We start from the raw sequence: 14939 nt of genomic DNA, 5'->3' as shown, positions 1-14939 counted from the left end.
CACCGGAGGCGGCGACCCGGCCCGGCCGGAAGGAGTCAACGGAGGCGGCGGTCCGGTCCGGCCTGGTGCGGCCGGAAGGAGTCACCAGAGGCGGTGGCCTGGCCCGCCCCGGCCGGAAGGAATCAATGGAGGCGGCGGTCTGGCCCTGCCCGGCCGGGAGGAGTCACTGGAGGCGGGGGCCCGGCCCTGCCCGGCCCAAAGGAGTCAACGGAGGCGGCGGTCCGGTCCGGCCGGAAGGAGTCACCGGAGGCGGCGGTCCGGCCCGGCCCTGCCGGAAGGAGTCAACGGAGGCAGCGGTCTGGCCCGGCCGGAAGGAGTCACCGGAGGCGGCGGTCCGGCCCGATCCGGCCGGAAGGAGTCATCGGAGGCGGGGGCCTGGCCCAGCCGGAGGGAGTCAGCAGAGGCCGCGGCATGGTCAGAGCGAGTTTCTTTGGAGAAGCCGTGGTGGCTTCCACGTGATGGTGGAGGACTACGCGTATCTCTAGGGTAAGTAGCGGGGACTTGTACCCCACCGGGAATCCTCCAGACCTCCCTGCTCCTTCTCCGCGGCTCCGTGCTTTCCAGTCCTGACTTCTTTGTGGGCCTTTGGGCCCCAGTCGTCCGTGTGGGGGCGGTTGTAGGGTGCTGGCTGTGACGGCGTCCACAGCCCTGCCGGGGAGGCTGTGTCCATGTCTGACCTGCATCCAGCGTCCAGGAGTGCACAGGTCCTGAGCCATGGTGAAGTCTGGGACCTGGGTCCCTCCGAGCCCCACGGCCCTCTGAGCTGGAGTATCCTAATTTTCGTTTCTACCTACAGCGTATGAGTTCCCTTTTTCTAAAACCACACCTGCATTCCTCCTCTTTTTTTTTTTTTTTTAAAAGAGACTGAGTCTGGCTCTGTCACCCAGGCTGGAGTGCAGTGCCGCAATCTCAGCTCACTGAAAGCTTCACCTCCCGGGTTCAGGCAGTTCTGTCTTAGCCTCCTGAGTAGCTGGGACTACAGACACCCACCACGATGACGCCTGGCTAATATTTGTATTTTTAGTAGAGATGGGGTTTCACCATATTGGTCAGGCTGGTTTCAAACTCCTGATCTCAGATAATCTGCCCAACTAGACCTCCCAAAGTGCTGGGATTACAGGCGTGAGCCACCTTGCCTGGCAAATTGCATTTTCCTAATGAATAGCTCATTTTGAGGACGTAATCTCTTATCTGTTTTTGGATTTTGTGTCTGCAGAATTGTCTGGTCAGGTTCTAGATTGGATTTCTTTGCTACTTTGTAGTGTTTTTCTGTGTGTGTGTACACGTTGGTCTCACCATTTCAGATTCTTCTGAGTTCGTGGGCCTACCTGCTCCGAGCTGGCTTAGAGTTGAAGGAGGAGTAGCTGCCCATGCTGGAGGCTGGAGCCTGGAGTGTGCAGTATCCCCTCGCCTCGCTGTTGCAGTTGGTGGCGGTGACAGAGACTGCAGCGCAGCTGGAAAGGTAAAAAGATGGTGGGATAGGTTCGCCATCCTGGCCCGCACAGCCTGAGGCATGGGGGACGGCTTGCGGGTGTCCTGCCATGGGCAGTGGGCACTATCCAGGGTGTCACTGCTGGTGTTGCGGGGGCTGGCTGGGGGGTTATTTGAGACGCCACTGCCCGCATAGGGGAGAGGGTTGGGGGCCCTTTCCTGGGATGTGCTGCCCATTGCTGGGGGCTGGGATGGGGCCTGTCCCAAGCGGTACTGTCAGCAGCAATGGGGTATCTTGTGGGCACTGTCCAGGGATGTACTGGCCTAGGTGGGGGGTGAGTTGGAGGAGCTGTCAGGTCTGGGATGGGTTGGTGGCACTGTGGGGTGCAACACTGCCAGCGGTGAGGGATGGGTTGGGGGTGTTATCAGGTGTTACGTTGCCCCCAGTGGGTGGGGGGTGTGGTATCCAGGACATCATTGCCTGTGTCTGGGAGCTGTTTGGGGGCACTATCCAAGGCTGCATTGCCCACATGGGGAGCAGGTTGGGGGTACTATCTGGGGCTGCAGTGCTGGCGGTGGAGGATGGGTTAGGGTTCTGGTGGGGTGGAGGGGGGGGTGGCGTTAAAGGCGCCACGGGGACTACACTGAGACAGAGGTTGGGGGGCTTGTCGGGAGAGCTACACAGGGTTGGACTGCCTGTGGAGGGGGGGTAGAGGGTTGGTGGGGGAACTGTGGGGGCCGGATACACAGCCTGAGTGGTGGAGAGGCGGCAGGTGGGTCAGGTGCTCCCAGGGATCTGCACTGCCTGGCAAAGAGTGGGTGAGTGTGCTATTTCAGGCTGCGTGCGTGGGTTGTGACAGGGGCAGGTTGGGTGCACTATCGGGCTACCTGAGCTGTCCATGGTGGTACTTCCCAAGGTGGAGAGGGAGTTTGGAGTGCTCTCTGTGGCTGCACTGCCCAAGGCGGGGGGTTGGTTGGCGGCTCTATCCAGGGCCGCACTGTTCCCGACGGGGAGTGAGTTAGGGCACCCGCTATTGAGGGTTGCAGTGCCCGCAGTGGGGGGTGGTTTGGGTTCCATATGGGGCATCACTGCCTGCGGTGGGGGTCTGCTTGGGGACCCTATCTGTGGCTACACTGCCCACCCCAGGGAGCCTGTTGGGGCGCTATCCCGGGCTGTGCTGCCCATGGCAGGGGGTTGGTTTGCGGGTGCCATCGAGTGCTGCAGTGTCTAAGGCAGGGGCAGGTTAGGGGCTGCCATCGTGTGCTACACTGCTGGTGGTGGGGGATGGGGTGTTGGCACTGTCTTGGGGCTACACTGCTGGTGGTGGGGGATGGGGTGTTGACACTATCCTGGGGCTACACTGCCGGTGGCAGCGGATCAGGGGCTCTGTCGGAAGCTGCCCTACCAGTGGCAGGCGATGGAGGTTTCAGTGACAGCGGTGGTCTCTGAGAGAGGAGTGGTCCTGCTCTCCCCGGACTCTAAACTCTAAAGGACCATCTCCTCCTGCGTGGCGGGCACATGTTTCTGTGAAAATCCTGATCACAGCAGGGCACCCAGACCCATCATGGTTCCCAGGCCTGAGCCCTCACATTCTGTGCTGCAGAGCCTGCCAGGGATGCCCAGGCATGCAGTAGCAGACACCACGGGGTGACAGGGTCCTGTGGGTGGAGGTCTCAGGAGTGGGAACCAGCACATTGGTGGGGAGGGCTGGCTGGGTCTGAGTTTCTGCTGCTCCTGCTTCCCGAGCACAGCCTGGGTGGTCCCAGTGGTTCCTGTGGAGCAGGAAGCCCAGGCCCCATCGTGTCTCCAGTCTCCACTCCCTAGCCAGTTTGGGCCAAAAAGAGATGCTGTGGACTGTGGAGGGTGGGTGTGAGTGCCTTCGCTGAAACTGGCCCGTGCCACCCAGTGGCCAGCAGGACAAGGTGGGGGTCTAACACTACCACTCTCTGTGTCCCGTTCTAGGCTTTTCCGGCTTTGCCCGCCCAGCTGCTCCATGCCAGGAGAAGGCAGAGCCATCTGCTGCATGCTGGAGGCTGGAGCCTGGAGCCTGTGGCACCACGGCTCGCCTCGCTGCGGTGGGTGGCAGCGACGGAGACTGCAGAGCGACGGAGACTGCAGAGCGCCGGAGAGGTAGGAGCGTGGCTGGCTGCCACCAGGGCAGGGACAGGGGTGCAGAGGTGGCCAGGTGGCAGCCTCTGAGGCGGCCTCAGTCCCTGGGTCTCCCCCTGCTGGTTACTGCAGGCAGAGCTGGGGCTGCCACCACTTCTGCCGCGTCGTGTGCAGGTGGCAGCTACGGTTCAGCCCGTGGCAGAGGGTGGCAGTGCCTGTTCCCGCCCTCCTCCTTTTCCTTTTTGACCCTGGTTCAGGGTGCTGGTCACAGGTGCTGGGTACCCTACAGCCACTGAGATGGGGCTGGATGCCAGTTCCAGTCCTCCTCCTGCTTCGAGGCCTGATTTAGGCACCGCAGCAGGATCTGGCCCTTGGGTCCGCATTGCTGCTGGAGGCGGGCAGGATCCTGGGTTGCCACCACACTGCTGAATGCCATCTATAAGTGGCAGGTGCAGCAGAATGCACGGGAGACTGCAGGGCTGGTCTCAGACAGCCTGGGGGTCGCCCAAGGCAACTCCCCCTACCCTATGACCTGTGCCTCCTTGGCCCAAGCCCAGAGTGGGGGGTCGCGGGCTCTGGGCCCACTGCAGCACCCACGATGAGGCTGAGCGCCAGTTTCCATCACCTTGCAGCTGTGCCGCCGACAACCTAAATTAGGCGCCGTGGTGACATCTGGTCCCGGGTTTCCTGCTGCTGGTGGGGGAGGACAGGGCCAGGGGTTGCCACTGATAGTGACTTGCACCATTTCCAGGTGGGAGCTGTAGCTGAGGCCCTGGCAGATTCTGGCAGGGCTGCTCCCCGAGGGCGTTGAGGGTCGTGGAGCGTACCGCCGTCCCACCCTAGGGTCCACTTTTCCTTGGGCCTGGCCCAGAGCACGGGTTTGCAGGCGCTGGGCACTGTGCAGACACAGAGTTGTGACTGAGCGCCTCCTGCCCTCCTGCATCTGCGGGCTGACTGTGGCAGTATCTGTTCCCGGGTTCCGTGCTACTGGGGCCAGTGTCCAGGGATGCCACCACTGCTGCCCCATGGCATGTGTAGGCTGCCGCGGCAGCTGATCCCAGAGCGGAGGCTGTCAGAGCTGGTCCCAGATAGCCTGAAGGTCGCCTAGTGCACCAGCAGAGAGCGCCGTGGGCAGGCAGGGGCATTATGTTGGCTTTGAAGAGGATGTGTTTTGCCAGCTTGGCTTCTTTACTGAGAAAGCATTGCCAGGGCCCTAGAAGTCTGCAGTCCCAAGGGCTAGGAAGCCACTTGGAGACGCTGTACCATCAGCACCCACTTGGATCTGAGGCAGGAGGCACCACAGAGAGGTGGCGAGCTCCCTGTCACCATCGGCGCTCAAGATATGACTGAGCTGTACTTCGATCAGAGGTTGCCAAGCAGCGTCCCTTGCACCAAATACAGCACCCCGACGTGCTCTGTTTGGCCAGCATAGTGTGTCATAACAAATCTGAGCCAATGTTGTTGTTGTATTTTGATTGATCTATTTTACTTTAGGTGCGTACTATATCTGGCATGTCTCTGCCCTGCCCCCCAACTGTCCCCTGTGTGTGATGCTCCTCTCCCTGAGTCCACATGTTCTCGTTGTTCAACACGCACCTATGAGTGAGAACATACGGTGCTTGGCTTTCTGTTCTTGGGTCAGTTTGCTGAGAATCATGGTTTCCAGATTCATCCAAGTCCCTACAAAGGACACGAGCTCATCGTTTTTTATGGCTGTGTAGTATTCCATGGTGTATATATGTACCACATTTTCTTTGTCCAGTCTATCATTGATGGGCATTTGGGTTGGTTCCAGGTCTTTGCTGTTATACACAGGGCTGCAATGAACATACGTGTGCATGTGTCTTTATAGTAGAATGATTTATAGTTCTTTGGGTATATACCCAGTAGTGGGATTGCTGGGTCAAATGGAATTTCTCTTTAGATCCCATTTGTCTATCCTGGCTTTTGCTGCCATTGCTTTTGGTGTTTTAGTCATGAAGTCCTTGCCTATGCCTATGTCCTGGATGGTTTTGCCTACGTTTTCTTCGAGTGTTTTTATGGTGTTAGGTTTTATGTTTAAATCTTTGATCCATCTGGAGTTAATTTTAGTGTAAGGTGACAGGTAGGGGTTCAGTTTCTGCTTTCTGCACATTGCTAGCCCGGTTTCCCAACACCGTTTATTAAACATGGAGTCCTTTCCCCGTTGCTTGTTTTTGCTGGGTTTGTCTAAGATCAGATGGTTGTAGATGTGTGGTGTTTCTTCTGGGGTCTCTGTTCTGTTCCATTGGTCTACGTCTCTGTTTTGGTACCAGTACCATGCTGTTTTGATGGAAGAAATGGATAAATTCCTAGACGCTTGTACTCTACCAAAACTAAACCAGGAGGAAGCTGAAACCCTGACTAGACCAATAACAAGGGCTGAAGTAGAGGCAGCAATCAATAGCCTACTAACTAAAAAAAGTCCAAGTCCAGGTGGGTTCACAGCCGAATTCTACTAGACGTACAAAGAGGAGCTGGTTCCATTCCTTCTGAAACTGTATCAAACGATACAAAAGGAGGGACTCCTCCCTAACTCATTTCGTGAGACCAGCATCATCCTGATACCGAAACCAGGCGGAGGCTCAACTAAAAAAGAAAACTTGAGGCCGATATCTGTGATGAACATCGACACAAAAATCTTCCATAAAATACTGGCAAACAGATTGCAACAGCACATCAAGAAGCTTATCCATCATGACCAAGTAGGCTTCATCCCAGGGATGCAAGGCGGGTTCAGCATACACAAATCCATAAACGTAATCCATCACATAAACGGAACCAAAGACAAAAACCACGTGATTATCTCAATAGATGCAGAGAAGGCTTTTGATAAAATTCAACAAGCCTTCATGCTAAAAACTCTCAATAAACTAGGTATTGATGGAATGTAGCATACAATGATAAAAGCTATATATGACAAACCTACTGCCAATATCATACTGAACGGGCAAAAGCTGGAAGAATTCCCTTTGAAATCAGGCACTAGACAAGGATGCCCTCTCTCACCGCTCCTATTCAACGTAGTATTGGAAGTTCTAGCCAGAGCAATCAGGCAAGAAAAAGAAAGAAAGGGTATTCGATTAGGAAAGGAGGAAGTCAAACTGTCTCTATTTGCAGACGACATGATTGTATATCTAGAAGACCTCATCGTCTCAGCCCAAAATCTCCTGAAACTGATAAGCAACTTCAGCAAAGTCTCAGGATACAAAATCAATGTGCAAAAATCACAAACATTCCTATATACCAATAACAGACAAACAGAGAGCCAAATCAAGAGCGAACTCCCATTCACAATGGCTACAAAGAGAATAAAATACCTAGGAATACAACTAACAGAGGATGTAAAGGACCTCTTCAAGGAGAACTACAAACCACTGCTCAACGAAATAAGAGAGGACACAAACAGATGGGGAAACAGTCCATGCTCATGGTTAGCAAGAATCCATATTGTGAAAATGGCCACACTTCCCAAAGTAATCTATAGATTCAATGCTATCCCCATCAAGCTACCAATGACCTTCTTCACAGAACTGGAAAAAACCACTGTAAACTTCATATGGAATCACAAAAGACCCTGCACAGCCAAGACAATCCTAAGCAAAAAGAACAAAGCCAGAGGCATCACACTTCCACACTTTTTCTTTTTAAATATTGAAGCTCTCAAAATCACCTTTGGAGAAAATCACAGGCCACAGACTGTTTCTGTGATTCTGTGTTTATTTCTTCTGGGCATGTTGTTAACCTTGGCAAAATAAACTTTTACATTGATTGAAACCTGGCTTGAATACTCTTTTTATTTTTTATTTTTATTTTTTGGTTTTGTGGGATTTTATACTTTTGCTTTGCAGTCCATCAGATTGTAATAATTAGTGCTAAAGAGATGATTTAAGTACAGATACATATTGTTGTGTGCATTGATTATATTGATATTGCATATTGATACAGACATTGACATATGCATACTTTTTTTTTTATGTAACTGTCTCAAATTGGGGTGAATTCAAAAAGAATAAATTCCTTCATTTTCTTTTTTTCTTTTTGAAGAAAGAAAGAAAAGAATGAAGAAGAGGAAGAAAAAGGAAGAGAAAAAGAGAGAATAGGAGTATTGCCTTCTTGCCCAGGCTAGAATGCGGTTTAGTAATGGGTATTGAAAACCTTTTTTATACCAATAATTATACTTAATGATGCAGACAGGAAGGAATAAGGGAAGAAAATGACAAACAAGCAGCCAACCAATATTTCATTTAAACCTATGAAATGCTATGCGATTACTGAGGAGTGATTACTTCCAATTATGTAGTCACTTTTGGAATAGGTGTGAGGTGATAATGTGTGTTTTGTGTATTTGAAGTGGAGAGTTCTATAAATGTTTATTAAGTTTACTTGTTCCGGGTCTGAGTTCAAGTCCTGGATGTCCTTGTTGATTTTCTGTCTCGTTGATCTATAGAATCGTTAGCTCTTCTTGTTACATTGATCCTTTTGCCATTACGTAATGTCCTTCTTTGCCTCTTTTGCTCTTTGTTGCTTTAAAGTCTACTTTATCGGAGGCGAGAATTGCATCTCCTGCTTTTTGTTTATTTACTTTTACTCTCTGTTTGGTTGGTGAATCTTCCTCCTTCTGTTTGTTTTGAGTCTTTGTGTATCGTTGCATGTGAGATGGGTCTGGATGCAGCATACCGATGGGTTTTGGCTTTTTATCCACTTTGAATATATATGAGTTTAATACTGCCATTTGATGCTAGCTGGCTGTTTTGCCCATTAGTTGGTGTAAATTTTTCATTGTGTTGATGCTCTTTGCTTTTCGATATATTTTTGGAAAGGCTGATATTGGTTGTTCCTTTATATGTATAGTGCTTCTTTCAGAAGCTCTTGTAAAGCAGGCCTGGTGGTGGTGAAGTCTCTAAGTACTTGTTTGTTCGCAAAAGATTTAATTTTTCCTTCGCTTTTAAAGCTTAGTTTGGCTGGATAGGAAATTCTGGGTTGAAAGTGCTTTTCTTTAAGGATGTTAAATAGTGGTCCCCACTCTTTTCTAGCTTGTAGGGTTTCTGCTGAGAGATCTGCTGTAAGTCTGATAGGTTTCCCTTTATGGGTAACCTGACTTTTCTCTCTGGCTGCCCTTAGTATTTTCTCCTTCATTTCAACCCTAATAAATCTGGCAATTATGTGCCTTGGAGTTGGTCTTCTTGAGGAATATCTTTGTGGTGTTCTGTGTATTACCTGGAGTTGAATATTACCCTGCCTTGCTAGGTTGGGAAAGTTTTCCTGAATGATATCCTGAAGAGTATTTTCCAACTTGGATTCATTCTCTTCGTCACATTCAGGTACACCTATCAAACGTAGATTAGGTCTTTTCACATAGTCCCATATATCCTAGACTTTGCTCATTCCTTTTTATCCTTTTTTCTCCAATCTTGTCTTCTCGTTTCATTTCATTAAGCTGTTCCCTGACATCTGATATCCTTTCTTCTGCTTGATCAATTCGACTGTTTAAACTTGTGCATACTTCGTGAAGTTCTCTTGTTGTGTTTTTCAGCTCCATCAATTCACTTATATTCCTCTCTAAATTGTCCATTCTTGTTAGCATTTCGTCAAACCTTTTTTCAAGGTTCTTACTTCCTTTACATTGGGTTAGAACACGTTCTTTTAATTCACAGAAGTTTCTCATCACCCGCCTTTTGAAACCTGCTTCTGTTGTTGGAACACACTCGTTCTCCATTAAGCCTTGTTCCGTTGCTGATGAGGAACTGTGATCCCCTGTAGAGGGAAAGCATTCTGATTTTGAGTATTCTCTGCCTTTTTAGGCTGGTTTCTTCCCTTCCTTATATATTTATCCCTCTGCCGTCTTTGTAATTACCGACTTTCTAAGTAGGTCTCTGAGCAGACGTCCAACTTGTTGATTCCCAGTGCCGAAATCTGAGTAGTCCACCGCACCAGCCAAAACAGCAGTGTTAAGATGGATGGTGCTTTTCTGCCCGGGAATCTCTGGACTCTGCACCAGGAACTGCCGCGCTGAGGCACCAGCAAAACCACCGCGCCGGCCACAAGAGTCGCTCTGGCGAGCCGTGGGGCTCCTCCGCTGGGAATCTCTTAGTCCGTGGGCCACAAAAATTTGTCTGAAAGTGTGGCGTCCTCTCGTTCTCTGTGCTTTCACTGGGAGCTACGAGCCCGAGCTGCTAGTGATCAGCCATCTTGGATCTCTCTCCCATTGTCAATACTCTTTAGTTTACAATTTCTGTGGTCTTGATGTATCCTTCAAAAGGTGTGTGTTGGAACTCTAATCCTTAACACAGCAGTGTTGGGAGCTGCAGCCTGATGGAGGTGTTTAGGTCAAAAAGGAAAACTGATAAAGGAGAGACTAAATTATTTATCTATTCTGCATGTCCCACGTGTGGGTGGTGTCTACTACCCTGTAGTAGATGAGGGGGATGTTATTTTTTATATACATTAAAAAAGTTACATCTTCTATAAGTATAAAGAAGGCTTGAAGGATTGCGTTGACTCTTTGTCACTCTGCTGTCATGCGAGCACATCATATCCATCCTCTCTCCCTTTCAGCATCTTCCATGTGAGGTTGTAGTAAGAATGCCCTCGCCGGAGGCCTCTTGATTTTGGACTAACAAGCCTGCAGAGCTGTGAGAGAATACGTTTCTGTTCTTTACAAATGACCTAGGTTCAGGTACTCTGTTACGGCAACAGAACATTCCCAACTGGAGTTCTTCAGCACACCCAGTCCATCCCCTGACTAGCCCCCAAATCTGTGCAGTCTTACCTGCCTTCATATCAGAAGCCCACAGCTAACACAGAGGGCTTCAGCCCTGCCCTGCCTGACTTTCTAGGAAACCCCCCTCTCCACCCATCCTGATCAGGACACCGTCTGAAGGTTCATCGTCATGATTTTATAAAGAAAAATTTGTCTGACAGAGAGGTTCTGGTTAGGAGGCCAGCTCCCACATCACAGGGTGATGGCAATTTGGATGGGATCAAGATAAGACAGTGCTGTCCTGGGACTGGTCATCTGATAAAAGCGGCTCCAGAAAGTATAGTGATGGACCCCTCAGAGGGTTTCTGCTCTTTTGTCTGCAGGTTCCTGGTGAGAGGAGCTATTGGCCACTAGGGTGTCTTTGTGTGTGTGTGTCAGTGTCAGAGTGGCGTGTGTTTCCTTGGCTTGATTTCTTTCAGCATGCAGCCCACTGTTTCACTGAATGTATCTCACTATTTCCTGAAACTCAATGCGTTCAGCTGGCTTAAGGGTCCTGGGGCCTCGCTGTATCATATTTGCACAATACTAGTGTCTGTGCAGACTGTACACTGGAGTTCAGTTGTAAGACCCTTTTGCTCCCTTACCCTGATCCTGCAATAGAAAAGTCATTTCATTCAGTGGAACAGCAACCCAGATCTATTGGAGAGATGGTCTAGTCTGCCCTACATTGTAGCAGTAGCCAGTGATTTGGACTTTGTGGCATAGATGGAAATTTCCAGGTGTTCTAGGTGGTGGGCAGAGGCCTGACTTTTTAAGAAACTACCCTACTGCACCCCTGCCAATGAGGACAATGCTTGAGGACATTCCTGTCAGTGTTAAATAGAAGAGATCAGTTTCTTGATGGAGAATTTCAGGTAACAAAGACAGTTGTTGTATATCAAGGTGTTGGTGCTTGGGCTGAGACAGGTCTAGATAGCACTGTCTGCAAAGGGGCTCAAGGAAGTAGCCGTGAGAGGCCCCTGGGATGTTTTCTGCTCTCCTCTCTGCAAATGCCCTGGAGGGAGATCCTTTTAGTCACTGTGGGGGCTGTGTGTGTGTGTGTTCATCACTTGTTTCTGTTTTTCTGCGTGAAGTCTGCAGACTTGCCAAAAGTACCTTGATGTTTTCTGAGAGCAGAGCCGATGAGCACACTCCAGGGCCTGAGGCCTCAATTGTGTGGTATTTGCTGAGGACTGGTGTGTACCTGCAGAGACCGTGTGATGGGGTTCAGGGCCAAGGAACACTAGTTTCTGTGCCCTGTTTCTGTGTTAAAAAGACATTTCATTCAACTGGATAACAGACCAAGTCTAGTGGAGAAAAGGTCTACTCTGCCATAGGATGGGGCAGCAGCCTGCAGTTGAGAGCACTGTTGTGTGTCTGGAAATTTCCAGAGCCTCCAGTTGCTGGTAGAAGGCCAGAAGGTAGGGCACATTTGTCTGCAGATCAGCAGAGGGGTTCTGCTCATCCCGACATGATCTTGGCCACGTGCGGACTCTTGAGTTTGCAAGGTTGGATGTCCTGACTGACACTACCGGAGGAGGACATAAGAGGCTAAGGGTGACACAACTGTAGGCTGTGCAGATGATGCACAGGGAGCTTCCTTGATGCCTGTGACAAGAGGAAAGATTGAAATGCTTGGGGGTGGGAAGAGGCAGCAAAAGCCTGCAGAATCTGTTGTTCTCAGTTCATCTCCCATCCTGGTCCAGTTGTGTCCTAACATCCTTAGCTACCGATCACAGAGGAGACTCTGTGCGTTTGTGTTCATGTGGCCTTGGATGCTGGCAGATTCAGATTGGTGCCCCAGGCATCTGTGCCTGTAATTGCAGTTTCAGTGGGCTCGGGACCAAGCTAAAGGACCTCCAAGCTTCCTCCAGTTTCGGGGTGCGTGCATGTGCAATGTACTCCCCTGGCCTGGGTCTTTCCTGCCTCTACTTGCCAGTTGGGTCAGATCTAGCTTAATTAAGCAGAAGCATTTTCTGAGCTTTAATAGAACTGGCTTGGACCAGTTGGAGACTTTTTAAAAACATATCATTATTTTAGAGTAGTTTTAAGTGTACAGCAAAATGGACTGCAGAGTCCAGAGTTGCCATATGCCCTCAATTTGTGTACACTCTTGGGTCACTCCACTAACAACCTCCTACAACAGAGTAGAATATTGATTATAGTCAGTGAACTTACATTGACACATCATCATCACCCAGAGTGATAGCCTTGGTGGTGCACATTCTGAGGGTTTGCAGAAATATATAACGAGAATGAAACGTATAATGAATGTATCATGATGCCTGTTATGATGTCCTGAAGTTTATTTTCACTACTGTAATTATCTTGTGGTCTATTTATTTGTCCTTTTTTTCCTAACTACTGGAAATCACTAATCTTTTCAGCTCCATAGTTGTGCATTTTTCTGAATGTTATGTTCTTGGAATCAGAGTAGGGAACTTTCCAGATTGGCTTCTTTCAGTTAGTAATGTGCATTGAAGACTACTCAGTGTCTTCTGATGGCTCACTAGCTCATTTCTTTTTAGAAGTAATTAATATTTCATTTTGTAAATATGCCACAGTCGTATTTATCAGTTAAGCTACTGAAGGACAACTTGGTTCCTCCTAAGTTTTGGCAGCTGTTTTAAAAAGTGTTCAGGTTTTTACATGGACATAAACTTTCTGGTCATTTGGAAAAAGATCGAGGGAGTGCAACTGCTGCATCACATATAAGAGTATGTATAGTTTTGTAAGAAACTGCTCATATTAGGTGAGTCTTGACCGTGGTAGAGGAGGACATGTTAACATACTGAGGAATCAGTCCAATGAAGGAGGTAGAACTTGAGGCTCTAGAAAGAATGATGTAACCATGAGAGCTGTGAAAAGATACAATTTAGGCACATTGAAACATTAGGCCTGTTGAGCTTCCAGAAATGTACAAAGCAGGCAGCCCTGGGCTGCAAGCAGCTCAGAGCTCCAAAGGAGAGGCTTGCTTGGGGAGGGCAGGGGGAAAGACTTTTACATGGTGAATGTAGAAGAAAAAGAAAATGCTTGATCGGGTAAAGTGGAGCAATGGCCTCATTTGGATCATTACAGTGGCAAGCCTCTAGTTAGATGTTAGTTGGTGGTTTCTGATGGGTTAAGCTTTTAAGTTTCCTTTTACTGTTTTCACTGAGTCAAGTTTTGGTTTGTTTAAGGAGGAACTGAGCACACTGGAGCCACGTCAGCCTCATGGCCACGTTTATCTGATTATTTTTAACAGAGAAGATTCTTTTAAAAATACCTGTTGCCCAGCCTGGAGTGCAGTGTTGTGATCGCTGCTCACTGCAGCCTCAACCTTCCAGGCTCAGGTGATCCTGCCACCCGAGTGCTCCCCACCCTGAGTAGCTGGGACTACAGGCATGTGCCACCATACCACCATGCTCAGCTAAATAGTTGTTTGTATTTATTTTAGAGATGGGGTTTCCCTAAGTTGCGTAGGCTTATTTCAAAGGCATGGGCTCCAATAATCTGCCTGCATTGGCATCCCCAAGTGCCGGAATTACAGGCCATCTAAATCTTGTATCTCAGATTTGCCTTGTGACAAAAGGAGGGGTATTTTTTCTGACATGATGAGACAGAGAAAGATGAGGTGGGTGCGTTCTGTGCGTATTATTTCTTAGGTGACTGGAAGATGATTGGCTCTTGCCTGACAGGATATATTTTCTCCTTGAATGATTTGGCAAGATATCAGAGGAGAGAAGTTGAGTGAAAGTTAGAAGAACATAGAAAAAATTGGTTGTACATGTTGGGTTTCCGACGAAATTATGTCATTGGAGACATAAAACTTTTATTGATTTCTGGAAATATTTAGGGCCAGTTTGTTGTGTAAGTAATTTGAATTCATGATGATACCTCTGACCGCTTTTTAATATTTTCCTGGTTCAGCTGAGTCGTGTCACTGAGCCAACAGAAAGTGGGGCTCATCCAGGGATGAGATTTTGCTGGAGGAAGGACGAGCAGTAAGTCAGGGAGCTTAGGTAATGATGAGAAAGTGACAGTCTGAAATTGTTTGGGTAGAAGGAGACAGATTGGATTTTTGTGTTTGGTATTTGGGGAAAGAGGGGTGTGGGTGTGTATGTGAGATGTGTTGTTCATTCTCCTGAGAGAGAAAATGAGGGAATTAATGGCTGTAGTTCTGGACAAGGTGGAAAACTCTTCAAGTGCAAGTATTGGGGCAAGTGCTCTGACAGACTGGGGTGGTGCAGTCAGTCCCTTCACCCGGAAATCAGTCGAGTGTTAGCAGTCCAGACTCAAACCTTGTAAAAAACAAGTGAAGAAAAGGAAACCCCTCACAGCAACTGGCGCCATAATCAAGACAGAATGTTTTCAGAAGAAATGGAGTTTCCTGCTTTCAGCCCCAGGTGGTAGCTATTGTCTGCCCTGATGATATGTGATCCTGATGTCTTAAAATGGGATCACTCTTCTCCAGTAGAATTAAGTCTATTCATCTTTATTGAGTTAGGACTGTGGTACCCAACTTGATGGCTCTTGATTTTGTATGACAAAGTCATGGTTAGTGCTTTGTTAGTAAAAGGAAGAAAATCTGAAAGTCCCTGCCATGGAAGGAAGAAACAGAGCGGGGAAAAGGGAGTGGATGAGTTTCAGCATTTCAGA

Source organism: Aotus nancymaae, unplaced genomic scaffold, assembly GCF_030222135.1.
Source record: "Aotus nancymaae isolate 86718 unplaced genomic scaffold, 86718_ANA_hifiasm-v0.15.2.pri h1tg000006l, whole genome shotgun sequence".
Classification (NCBI taxonomy): Eukaryota; Metazoa; Chordata; class Mammalia; order Primates; family Aotidae; genus Aotus; species Aotus nancymaae.
Note: the sequence above shows the minus strand (reverse complement) of the source record.